The 11,089-nt window shown below is 36.6% G+C and overlaps 1 protein-coding gene across 4 annotated transcripts in view; it reads right to left on the minus strand.

The window, feature by feature from the left end:
- LOC131682369 (uncharacterized) overlaps positions 1-8,991 on the minus strand; it is a 256,096-nt gene extending 247,105 nt beyond the window's left edge. The window contains exons 1-2 of one of the 4 annotated variants that reach the window (XM_058963793.1): positions 8,348-8,991; positions 6,937-7,130 (exon numbers count right to left, since the gene is read on the minus strand). The gene's annotated coding sequence lies outside the window, so the exon portion shown is untranslated. Of the gene's footprint in view, positions 1-6,936; positions 7,131-8,338 lie in introns of all 4 variants that reach the window. The other 3 variants (XM_058963790.1, XM_058963791.1, XM_058963792.1) reach the window with 3 other exon arrangements.
- Positions 8,992-11,089: the final 2,098 nt, after the last annotated feature.

Below are 11,089 nucleotides of genomic sequence, written 5' to 3' on the forward strand. Positions count from 1 at the left end.
AAAATAAACAACATAATTCAGGGGTGGCACACAAGGTAGAAATTCGATTTTTTTACAAAATGTGACTATCTGGGACTAGGTCTGAGTTTGAACTTTTCCCATTCCAAGATTTCTACAGTAGAGTAGAATGCGGTCAAATAGATGGGGGTACACTAGATATAGGGCATCAGGGAATCGCAAAGAATTTTTTTTAATTCTCAAAGGCTCATATTGTGACAAATGTAAGCTCAGATGCCAAATTTCACATCATTTGGATTATTCTAGACTCCCGCCCACTTTACTTGATTTTTTTTAAATTGATGCTATGGGAAAATATGGAGGAAAAATATATTAAATGCCATAACATTTAAAGTAGTAATCTGAAAATTACAATTCATACCTCTTTTTAACTAAAAAAAACCTTACTAATTTAATGAAGGTTTCTGTTATTTTGTCCCCAAATCCCCCATTTAAAAAAAATCTGCTCCGTGATGCAAATCATACATATTTTGCAGTTTTTCTAATGTGAAAAAATCTCAGAAATCGAATGGAATCCGTTTGACCTTTGTCCGAATACGAGAATTTGGAGTTATAAGGCCTTTTGTCATTCATATAAAATTTTATCATTTTCTCGTGCATATATCTCTATAATTCTTCACTCAATTTTAATAAACTGTACCTTGTTAAACGTGGAAAGTCCTTAGAAACAAAATAAAAATAGGTTCGTTATCGGTAAAATTCAGACGACTGTCATTTCGGCTGTTACCGCGGATCAACTGTATTAGTTACGGCGTCGTTTGTGTTTTCGCGTGTTTTTCTGCGAAAACGCATTGTCTTTCGTTCTCAGTACAATACATTTAATTAAAATTTAATTCTGAACACGAATATTGTCTTAGTTTTTCGATATTTTTGTTTTTGAAAAAATACGGACATCGACATGAAACATATGCTTGGGGGCAATGTTGCTTCAGAATCTTCATCGCAAGGAAGCACGGTGAATATGAACCAGCTGCATTCGTCCTATATCGTTCTTCGCTCTTATATTCAAGTTGCTGTTGGTATTCACCCACGAATGAAACTGACGGCCAATCCTTGTTCACCCGAATAAACGAATCAGTAAACCATTCCTCACCATAGCGATGATCGTTTACAACTATTGGTGAAGATGACTACAATTTCATCTTCGCAGAATGATGACTGGCGAAGAAATATGTTTGGATTCTGATGCGTTGTACTGTCCGAAACAAGCCAATGCGCTACTGGTTCTTAGTACAAAATTATGGGTAAAATTAACAGGTAGCCGAATCAAGGTAGTATATGTTATACATATATACAACAATCTTAATAGAAGCCTTGTTTATCAAACATTCAAAGAAAATTGAATCCATGTCTGGTGATAAAATTCGGCATGAGGCAAATAAAATGAGGATGAAGTTTTGATTTTAATATGCACATGGTGATATACCATAGTAATTTAATCTATTGCTGATGTTCTGCTAGTATCACGACGAAATCGTTCGACGAAATAACATTAAGCAGTAAAATGAACAGTTTTTAGTGGGTATGGATAATGCAAATAATATACATAAGAAAAAAGGAGCTGTAATTTTTTTTTGTAATTGTCGAAATCCTTAGATACCAATAAAAAATATAAAATGGTTGCATTTCATGAAGTTCGATTTTTTAAATGCATTTCCTTTTAGGGATCAACTATACAGCATACATTGCATGCGCACACGTCACGAATTCAGCCATAAGACTGCTAACTTTGTTAACTAATACTATAAAGATAGATTGATGTTAAAGGTGAGATTTTTTGTGACGTGGTTTTCATTTACAGCAGGTACAGAAATTTTGTACCTTTCTTCATCCTATTACACACTCACAGTGCACAGTGGAAGAAATCCAACCAAAAAGGCAATTAATTGGAAGCCGCTGAAAAAGTATCGCAATTTACACACCAAAAGTTGCGGAATTTTTCAGGTAATGAAATGCGATCAAATATGTTCACCGCACGCAACTGCGACCGGAGATATGGGGCTTTAAAGATCCGGAATATTACCGATATTCAACAAATCTGAGGCCTAATTCAAAAGCCGCTGTAAAAGTTGAAATAATTATAACCTTAAAGTTGTGGAAAATTCTAGCGATAAAAATTCAATCAAATTTGTTAACCGCACGCACTTATGACCGGAGATATGGGGCTTTGAAGATCCGGAACATTACCGGTATTCATCAAATCTAAGGCCTAATACAGAAGTCGCTGAAAAAGTTCATAGAATTATACCCTTAAAGTTGCGGAAAACTCTAGCGATCAAGATGCAATCAAATCTGTTTACCGCACGCACCTGTGACCGGAGATATGGGGCTTTGAAGATCCGGAACATTACCGGTTTACATCAAATCTGAGGCCTAATGCAGAAGCCGCAGAAAAGTTTCAAATAATTATACCCTTAAAGTTGCGGAAAACTCTAGCAATCAAGATGCAATCAAATTTATTCACCGCACGCACTTGCGCCGGAGATATGGGGCTTTGAATATCCGGAACATTACCGGTATTCAACAAATCTGAGGCCTAATTCAGACACCGCTGAAAAAGTTTAAATAATTATACTCTTAAAGTTGTGGAAAATTCTAGCGATCAAGATGCAATCAAATCTATTTACCGCACGTACCTGTGACCGGAGATATGGGGCTTTGAAGATCCGGAACATTACCGGTATTCATCAAATCTGAGGCCTAATTTAGAAGCCGCTGAAAAAGTTTAAAGAATTATACCCTCAAAGTTGCGGAAAGCTCTAGCGATCAAGATGCAATCAAATTTGTTAACCGCACGCACTTGTGACCGGAGATATGAGGCTTTGAAGCTCCGGAACATTACCGGTTTTTAACAAATCAGAGGCCTAATTCAGAAGCCGCTGAAAAAGTAGAAAAAATTATACCCTTAAAGTTGCGGAAAGCTCTAGCGATCAAGATGCAATCAAATTTGTTCAATTTGTAAATCTTTGAACTTTTTAGCGGCTTCTGAATTAGGCCTCAGATTTGATGAATACCGGTAATGTTCCGGATTTTCAAAGCCCCATATCTCCGGTCACAAATGCGTGCGGTTAACAAATTTGATTGCATCTTGATCGCTAGAGCTTGCCGCAACTTTGAGGGTATAATTCTTTAAACTTTTTCAGTGGCTTTTGCATTAGGTCTCAGAATTGATGAATACCGGTAATGTTCCGGATTTTAAAAACCCCATATCTCCGGTCACAAGTGCGTGCGGTGAACAAATTTGATTGCATCTTGATTGCTAGAGCTTTCCGCAACTTTAAGGGTATAATTCTTTAAACTTTTTCAGCGGCTTCTGAATTAGGCCTCAGAATTGATGAATACCGGTAATGTTCCGGATCTTCAAAGCCCCATATCTCCGGTCACAGATGCGTGCGGTGAACAAATTTGATTGCCTTTTATTACCTAAAAAATTCCGCAACTTTTGGTGTGTATGTTGTGATACTTTTTCAGCGGCTTCCAATTAATTGCCTTTTTGGTTGGATTTCTTCCACTGTGCAGTGGTCGGAAACTCCAAAAACGTAAACTTAATTCACTAGAAGCCAAACCATCGAATAGATCACAGGGTGTCTTTGGAGGAATTGTTCGTATGAATATTCTCACAATCTGATAACAATTCAAATTAGGCATGGCTTTCAGAAGCGGATCCAGAAAAAAAATATGATCGAACTAAAAAGATTAACTTTTTATACTGACGAGGTATGAAGTTGGTGTCTTCGACAAAGTTTTGAAAATGCCACACACCAAACCTTCTTACCTTTATTGTGCATCGTTTAGATATTGAAAAAGTGCCTGTATGTGCATTTTGCTTTACACCTTTCTTTCTTATACGTAGTTGAAGTTGATGTAAAAAAATGTAAAAATATTCAATAACTTTGAAACGAATTTATTTTTACATACAGTCTTCGACAATATTGTGTGGTTTTGATACCCACACATTTGTCTTGAACATAGTTTGCACGAAAAGTCACAATGAAAAAAGTTATATTAAAAATTAGATATTCAATTACAAGTTGCCATAGAAAACGCCTTATAAATCGATAACCTTTTGTCCTACATGCTCAAGTTCTTCAACAAAATTCTTACCTTTGGCGAAGACACGAAATTGCTACCTCGTCAGTATAAAAAGTTAATTGTTTTAGTTCGATCATAGTAAGCCATGCTTGATTTCAATTTTTATCTGATTGTGGGGAATATTCATACGAACAATTCCTCCACAGACACCCTGTGCCTCTAATGTGCCTCTGAGTGCCTCTAATGAATTAAGTTCACGTTTTTGGCGCTTCCGACCACTGTGTATTGTCACTTGATTAAGTCTTCCCATAAAATCTTGGTCATGTCTCCCCAACATTTCTTCATTGAATGCAAATTTTAGTAGTAACTATTCCCATATTCCGATTCATGTAAAATCATTTCACTTCTTCATAAGTAATAACATGATATGAGTTCTATAAAAAGAAAATTTACTCGAATAAATACACAAAGTTTGATTTAAAAAATACATCATTAAACGCAAATTTATTGATTACAGAATATTTTCTATGATGAAATGATTTTCCATTTCAAACTTTTAAAAGTGTCTTAAGGGATCGAAACAAGTATAAAAGGATTTTTTTTAAATTTAAGTGCCAAATAGAATACGTTACAGCCAATTATAGAATCTTACGCTTGGTCAAGTCTCCCCATGTTCCCCTACTCTATTGTCGGAGCAAGAAAAATTACGCACATTTTCGAAATATATTAAAAGTACCAAGTTCCAATCAATCGTAAATCTAAGATCACCCACATAAAATAAACAACTTGATCAAACTTATCAACTCAAACTTCAAGATAATTTACACATTTTTTATCAAAATACTCGACTTCGCGGGGCGCATTTTCACGTCAGACATTTTGAGTTTATTCTTGAAACCGTTATGAACACTTCTTCATTAAAAATATTTCTGTTTAGTGTCCCAGTAACACTGATTAGGGCAAGTAAAGGTTATTTCTGTTTCATCTTCCTAGTAGGGCATGACTTGTAGTACACTTGAGCGATATTGGATAATATTGATATTTTTTAACGTTCATTTCTCAAATTATATAGACGTTTCTCAACAAAAGAAGTTTAAAAGAAAACGTTTGCCTTCAAAAACATCGCCTAGAGCATTGATATGCCTTGACATATCAATCCTCTATTCCCCTAGACTCTTGTTTCTTCCGTGAAGAATTTATGAAAACTTTTTACATAGATTTTTGAATGAATATTGCAACATTTGAAACAAATGTTTTGGCATTTTCAGGCCATTTTTTTAAAGGTCTTATGTTCCTCATGGCAAACACAGTTTTCACTTTCAGATGCTTTAATCGAAGATAACATTTGAAAAAGTTCTCATAACTTTCAAATGAAAATAGTTTAGTGGTTGGTGTCATGCGTTCTAAAATATTTTTAATGTGTCTAGAGATTACATTTATGTTAAATAATAATGGTTTATCTAAAAACGGTTTTAATAGGATATACTTAAAACTTAATTTTTTGATGTCTTGTCAAATGAGAAATATATGTTCACCATTTTTTGTAATGATTTGTTGTACAGCTTTATTGAACAAATGCTAGATTCTTATGAAATTAAAACCATTAAAGATAAGTCTTTCATGGAACAAAAACTTATTATCTTAAGTAACATTTAAAGTAATAGCACGCTAAAAGTGTAATCTAAACTTTATGAGTGCATTTAAAAGTACGATAAAACCTCAGTTGTTACTGTTGTATAAGATTAATTGGTTCATTTTTGGTAAAAAGTTTATTTTTTGCTATATTTGCTTGGCACTATTGTATAATATTAAGAGGCGAATGACCTTAAGGTTAGAACCTCTATAATCGAAAAAGTAAAATATTAGTACTGGTTTGGGTTACTAATTTAATCTGTAGATGATTCGGCTAACCTTAATTTAGATCGGAATGCATTAAATTGACAAAAACTTGTAAATGAGCTCGATTGCACTTCTATGGACACAGAAATTGTTTTTCATTACCTCGACCATTATGATTCATTGAAGTTCCAATAGTCTATTGGATTCATAATAGGAAACATGGTGTTGATTAATTTTCACCCGCGAGACATCCGCAGATTTACAAACATAATTGATTTGTTTTGCTTACGCAGCTTCCCGTTTTGACTCTGATCATTAACCAAAAAACATCAAAAAGCAATCGTTATTTACTACTAATGCTTCTATATAACAAAAGTCATCCAATTTCGAACATATCTAGCAAGCATTTCTGTACAACTTCGGTCAAGAAACTGACCCTTCCAACAAGGAATTTGTGTTTCTATGACGCAATGCAGGAGGAATGAAGAATGAAGAATCCTAAGCGAAGAATGGCTAGTGGCGATTATCACCTAAGCCATTCGTGTACCGATCCGAATCATACTTGAAAATGAACATCGCATGAATAGCTAAATTCAACTAACAACGATGCGAACAAGCAGCGAAGAGCAGACATCAGATTCGTATTTTTTGTTTGTTTGTATTATTCATTTTCGGTGATTCGGTGCCCTCGTGTGGCGAACGGGGTAACGTCATTCGAAGCATGGGCGAATAACACAACGAATATCGCATTGAGGATGAACGAATGAGCTAGTTTGGTGAAGAACATTTGCAACATTGCTTGGGGGCACGATAGATCAGCCGTTTGGGGGCACTACAGGCTACTACTGATCGTCTCACAGCTAAGCAACCACTTGAACCGGAATGACCAACTTCAACTCCACACTCTGGAGACGACGAGGACACTGAAGAAGTCATTCGCAAGTACAAAGCCAGACGCAGCTGCCGAAACAACATGTTTTTTTTTTTAACATTTCCTTTCACGGTTTAATGATTTTTCACATCATTTGTCACTTCTCATTTTCTTACCTGAATGATAGAAGTTGAACAAGTGTTTTTCTAGACGGGTTTCCTGATGGGATGAGACTGGCGAATGGTGATTACTGTGACCAAGACAGTCCGCCAGATACTGATGAGACGAAATCGAAACGCAAACCTGTGACTAACTAGGGTTATAGGTATTGTGCTCTTCACGTACAAAACGTTTCTGATCCAATTTTCTCCTTAGAAAAGTGTAAGCAAAGATAATATCTTATTGAATCTTATTGCAGTGATATCACGAATTAACTTCATCAATAAGTGAAAGTGCGCCAGAAATTCATCTATATACTCATTCTTACACTAGCGCTGTCAAACAAAACATGTTGGGATAATAGACACTGCCTTTGACAATTTCTCAGACGGTTTTTGGAGATTTTTAATCAGTCTGTTTATTTGACACGACAAATTACGTTCACTTGAAAATGATATTTCTTTATTTTAAATTTCGCAAATCTAGAAGTTTACAATTTGAAATTAACTTGAAACTAGATTATTGTCAAAACTAAAGGAACATGTTTTGTGACTATCTTAAAACTATAGGAATACAATATGACTTGAACAGGGAATAATTAAACTTAATTAAAACTAAGGGAAGAGACTTTTCGATGACTAGGTATACAGGTCGGCATCGTTATTTTCAACCAGAAAAAATTGTTTTGAATTTTGTCAAACAAAGGGAAAGGGATACTATATTTGATTATCTCAAAACTAGGATAACAATTACGAAGGGGTCCAATTTGTATTTGAATCAAAAGTTCGCAAAAACTTTGAGTTTATTACCAATTACCAATCAATTATGTTCTACATCTATCAACTACAGTCTGAGTTCAGGTATTTTTTCTACAATAACATGAAACAGTATTGCTAACTCGATTTGATGGACTATTCAACAGCAAAAATGTTAAATGCACTTTTTTCGTCAACTATTCACATTCTGTTGGATCTGTGCACCGAGATAAGCTAACCGAATTAAGAGAGTGACACTAAAACAAGCAAAGATAGAACAATCTAAACAACATTGAAAAAACACTCCTCATATCGCATCCGGCCGTTATCAGTACTGCTAATACTACAGGAACAAAAAAGTGCACTGCACAAAACACAATTCTAACAAAATCGTGTTCTGACCTACAGAGGTCAGCCATAATCAACCAAACATTGTTCGAGCCCCGAATGTTTTCTACAACAATTGGCCTTTGTTGTGATTATAATGCATAAGCTAGCTGATAATCGGACCAAATTCCGACTGTCTGTTTTACAAGACAATCAAGCGACTTTTCTAATGTGATTTATTTCTGAAACACCGGGAGGTGAAAGGAGGCCAGAAACGAGCCACCCTACTGACATAATACAATGAAAAAAAAACAATTCTAAATAAGTAAAAGCATACCGCACCCACCACTTGTTGGCCTACTGCGATGATGTGATGAGTGTTCTCCCGTTCGAGCAGGATGCCGCTTTCCTTCTGTTATTCGTCGTTTTTCACGAGCAGACCGCCGTCGTCGTCTATACTGCCGTGATTCAGAATTACTGCCGCCGCGCTTCAGATCCAATTATCATAACAATTCATTTTCTTTTTTTTTCCACTCGAATAACCGCAAAACAACTAAATACAACAGAAAACTCCCACACCGCACCACGGCACACGGCAGACACCTTTTGATCTTTGCTTTAATCAGAAGCGCTTCCTTGGCTCGTTTGTGTCTTCCTCAATCACCGAAAACCGCCGCTTCTCGGTTTGCTTTGATGATAATTTATCTTTTGTTTTTTTTCTCCTTCCACTTGCCTCACTCACTGCACTATTTTATGTTCAGAACAATAATTAACTTTGCACTGGAAAGCACTGTCCCGGTCACTGGTATTGGATCGATTGTTGCACAATACCGCTTCCCCGTTTATGTCAACTGCCGACGACAAAGAGTTGCGGACCGACAACCGAGCAGCAACTAGACAAAACCTCGTCTATCCAGTAAAATCGCTATGGCACACCGACTCAGCATCACCAGCTGCCGGAGCGTCAGCGTCGAGCAACACAAAACGACTACGAAAGAATGAAAAATCATCCGTCCCGGAGCAGCAGCCACAGCAGCAGTAACATCATGGAAATCTCAATCTCCCTCGATGTCTTATCCCACCCAAAACCCCCTGCCCGTTCCATAGCAACCGAGCGAACGACTGCTTGCCAACACACACAATGGGGCATTGATAATGTACAAACAATGACATTGTGTGCAACGACCGAGCGCTCACGACACACTCTCGCACGAATGGAAAACCACACATTCAAACGAACGGCAGTAGGCGAGAGCTGAATGTAAACATACGACTCGCGAGTGAGAGATTTTCCCACGGATTACAATGCCCCAGAGCAAAAAACGACCTGAAGAGATCGAGTGGGAGAGAATAAAATTGGCGAGAGGAAAAATCCCCTCCCGAATCGAAAAGAAAGCACAAGGAAACTCCGAGCGTGCTGCATCGTACTGATCAACGCATACTACGATGGGGCTTATCTTGCCTTCCCGGAACGTGATCGTCGTCTTCGTCGTCGTCATCGTCATCATCGTTGTTGTTGTTGTTGTTGTTGCTGTCTGGATACCGGTATAGAGTCAGGGAAGAGAGGCGGAAAATTATGAAGATCATCTCTCGTCGTCATCGCACACTTGGATATCAGAATGCACCATGAATGCTACGATTTAGAGAATGCTGCTCTCCCCAAACCACATCGTCGCAGCGCATCGTTACACGAGCGGAGCGTCCTTCGTCAAACGACAAGAGACTGGGAAAGGAATCAGGAAGGAAAGCGGGAGTTTTGATACATAAACGCAACGAGCAGCAGTACGATGAGGATTAGATAATTTATAATTTGAATGCGAAATTTTCCTGGTTCAAAGCTAATCCGTCGCTCATTCATTGTCACAGATCAGAGGATTGGCAGACGTGTTCAAGTTAAAAATTTCACAACTTTCCTTAATAGAATTTATTTTCTTTTCGATTTCTAAAAAGATTTAAATTATTGAAATTTAACTATTTTCTTAAGTGTATTCATTTCCAAAATTTCGTAAATTACTTATCATTAATAAATTTTTACAATTCCCCATATTTTTCAATTTTTTTTTAAATTCCTTAAATTTAAATTGAAAATGAAATCATAGAATTTCCAACGGCGTTCGATTGTCAATTGTTGGAATTGAATAATTGTCGATTAGGATGAACTAGTATGTCAGGTTCAGACTGTTTCTTTATCATGCATTGGCGTTTCTTGCCTTGCCCATTAAGGGGTGCGTTGTCTAAGAATTTGGGTACGGCGTTCCTTTAAAAAAAGGGTTTCGTGACTACATGTTTTTTAAACCCCACTGGATTTGTTTAGGTGGTCATGCAGTACATTATAGCACTTATTGAACCAACCAGTGCACTGCAGTGGTGCGAAATCTCAAACTCAGTTTATGCTTGATTTTACCGAATCCAACATTCATTTGTAACTCCCTCATTCATTTGCTTCCAAACAGACTGAAATTTTACGCATAATCAAATGAAGAGGAAATATTAATTTCTTTCTCTAACCAAAGCATTTATTTGCTACATGTAGATAAATTACAGGTAGAAGGTGGCATATTTCACATTTTCAAACATAAATTTACAGAAAATATGCCTGGTGCACTTTTACTCGATAATCCAGCACAGAAGAAAAATTCAGTTCGTTACCGAAGATCAATTTAAACCGAAAATGACCGAATTACTGCGCTGCAACGAATGAATAAACAATAAGACAAACAAACGAAAATTTCCAATCAGCGCGGCAGGCATGAATTGTATTTCATTCCTCTTTCAAGCTAACATTGAGGTATCAATTTTTCTGAGCTCTTGGACCAATACAATTGATAAATAAAATAAATATCAGCGGTCCTTAGTGAATTCTTCGAGAAAATGATTTTTAGAAACAAATCATGTTGCACTTACTCTTACGAAGTCTAATCGTCTTAAAGGAAATGGCATGTCAACGTGTAACGAAGATTCTAACAAATGTCCCAACATTGTTCCAATTCCTGATTCCTGTCGAGCTTCACATCTTGCTGCAGTGTATCAACTGGACGTTTTTGCTGAATCACGCAACAGGTGACATTGCAGCTGAAATATTTTCAAA

This window comes from Topomyia yanbarensis, chromosome 2 (assembly GCF_030247195.1).
Source record: "Topomyia yanbarensis strain Yona2022 chromosome 2, ASM3024719v1, whole genome shotgun sequence".
Classification (NCBI taxonomy): Eukaryota; Metazoa; Arthropoda; class Insecta; order Diptera; family Culicidae; genus Topomyia; species Topomyia yanbarensis.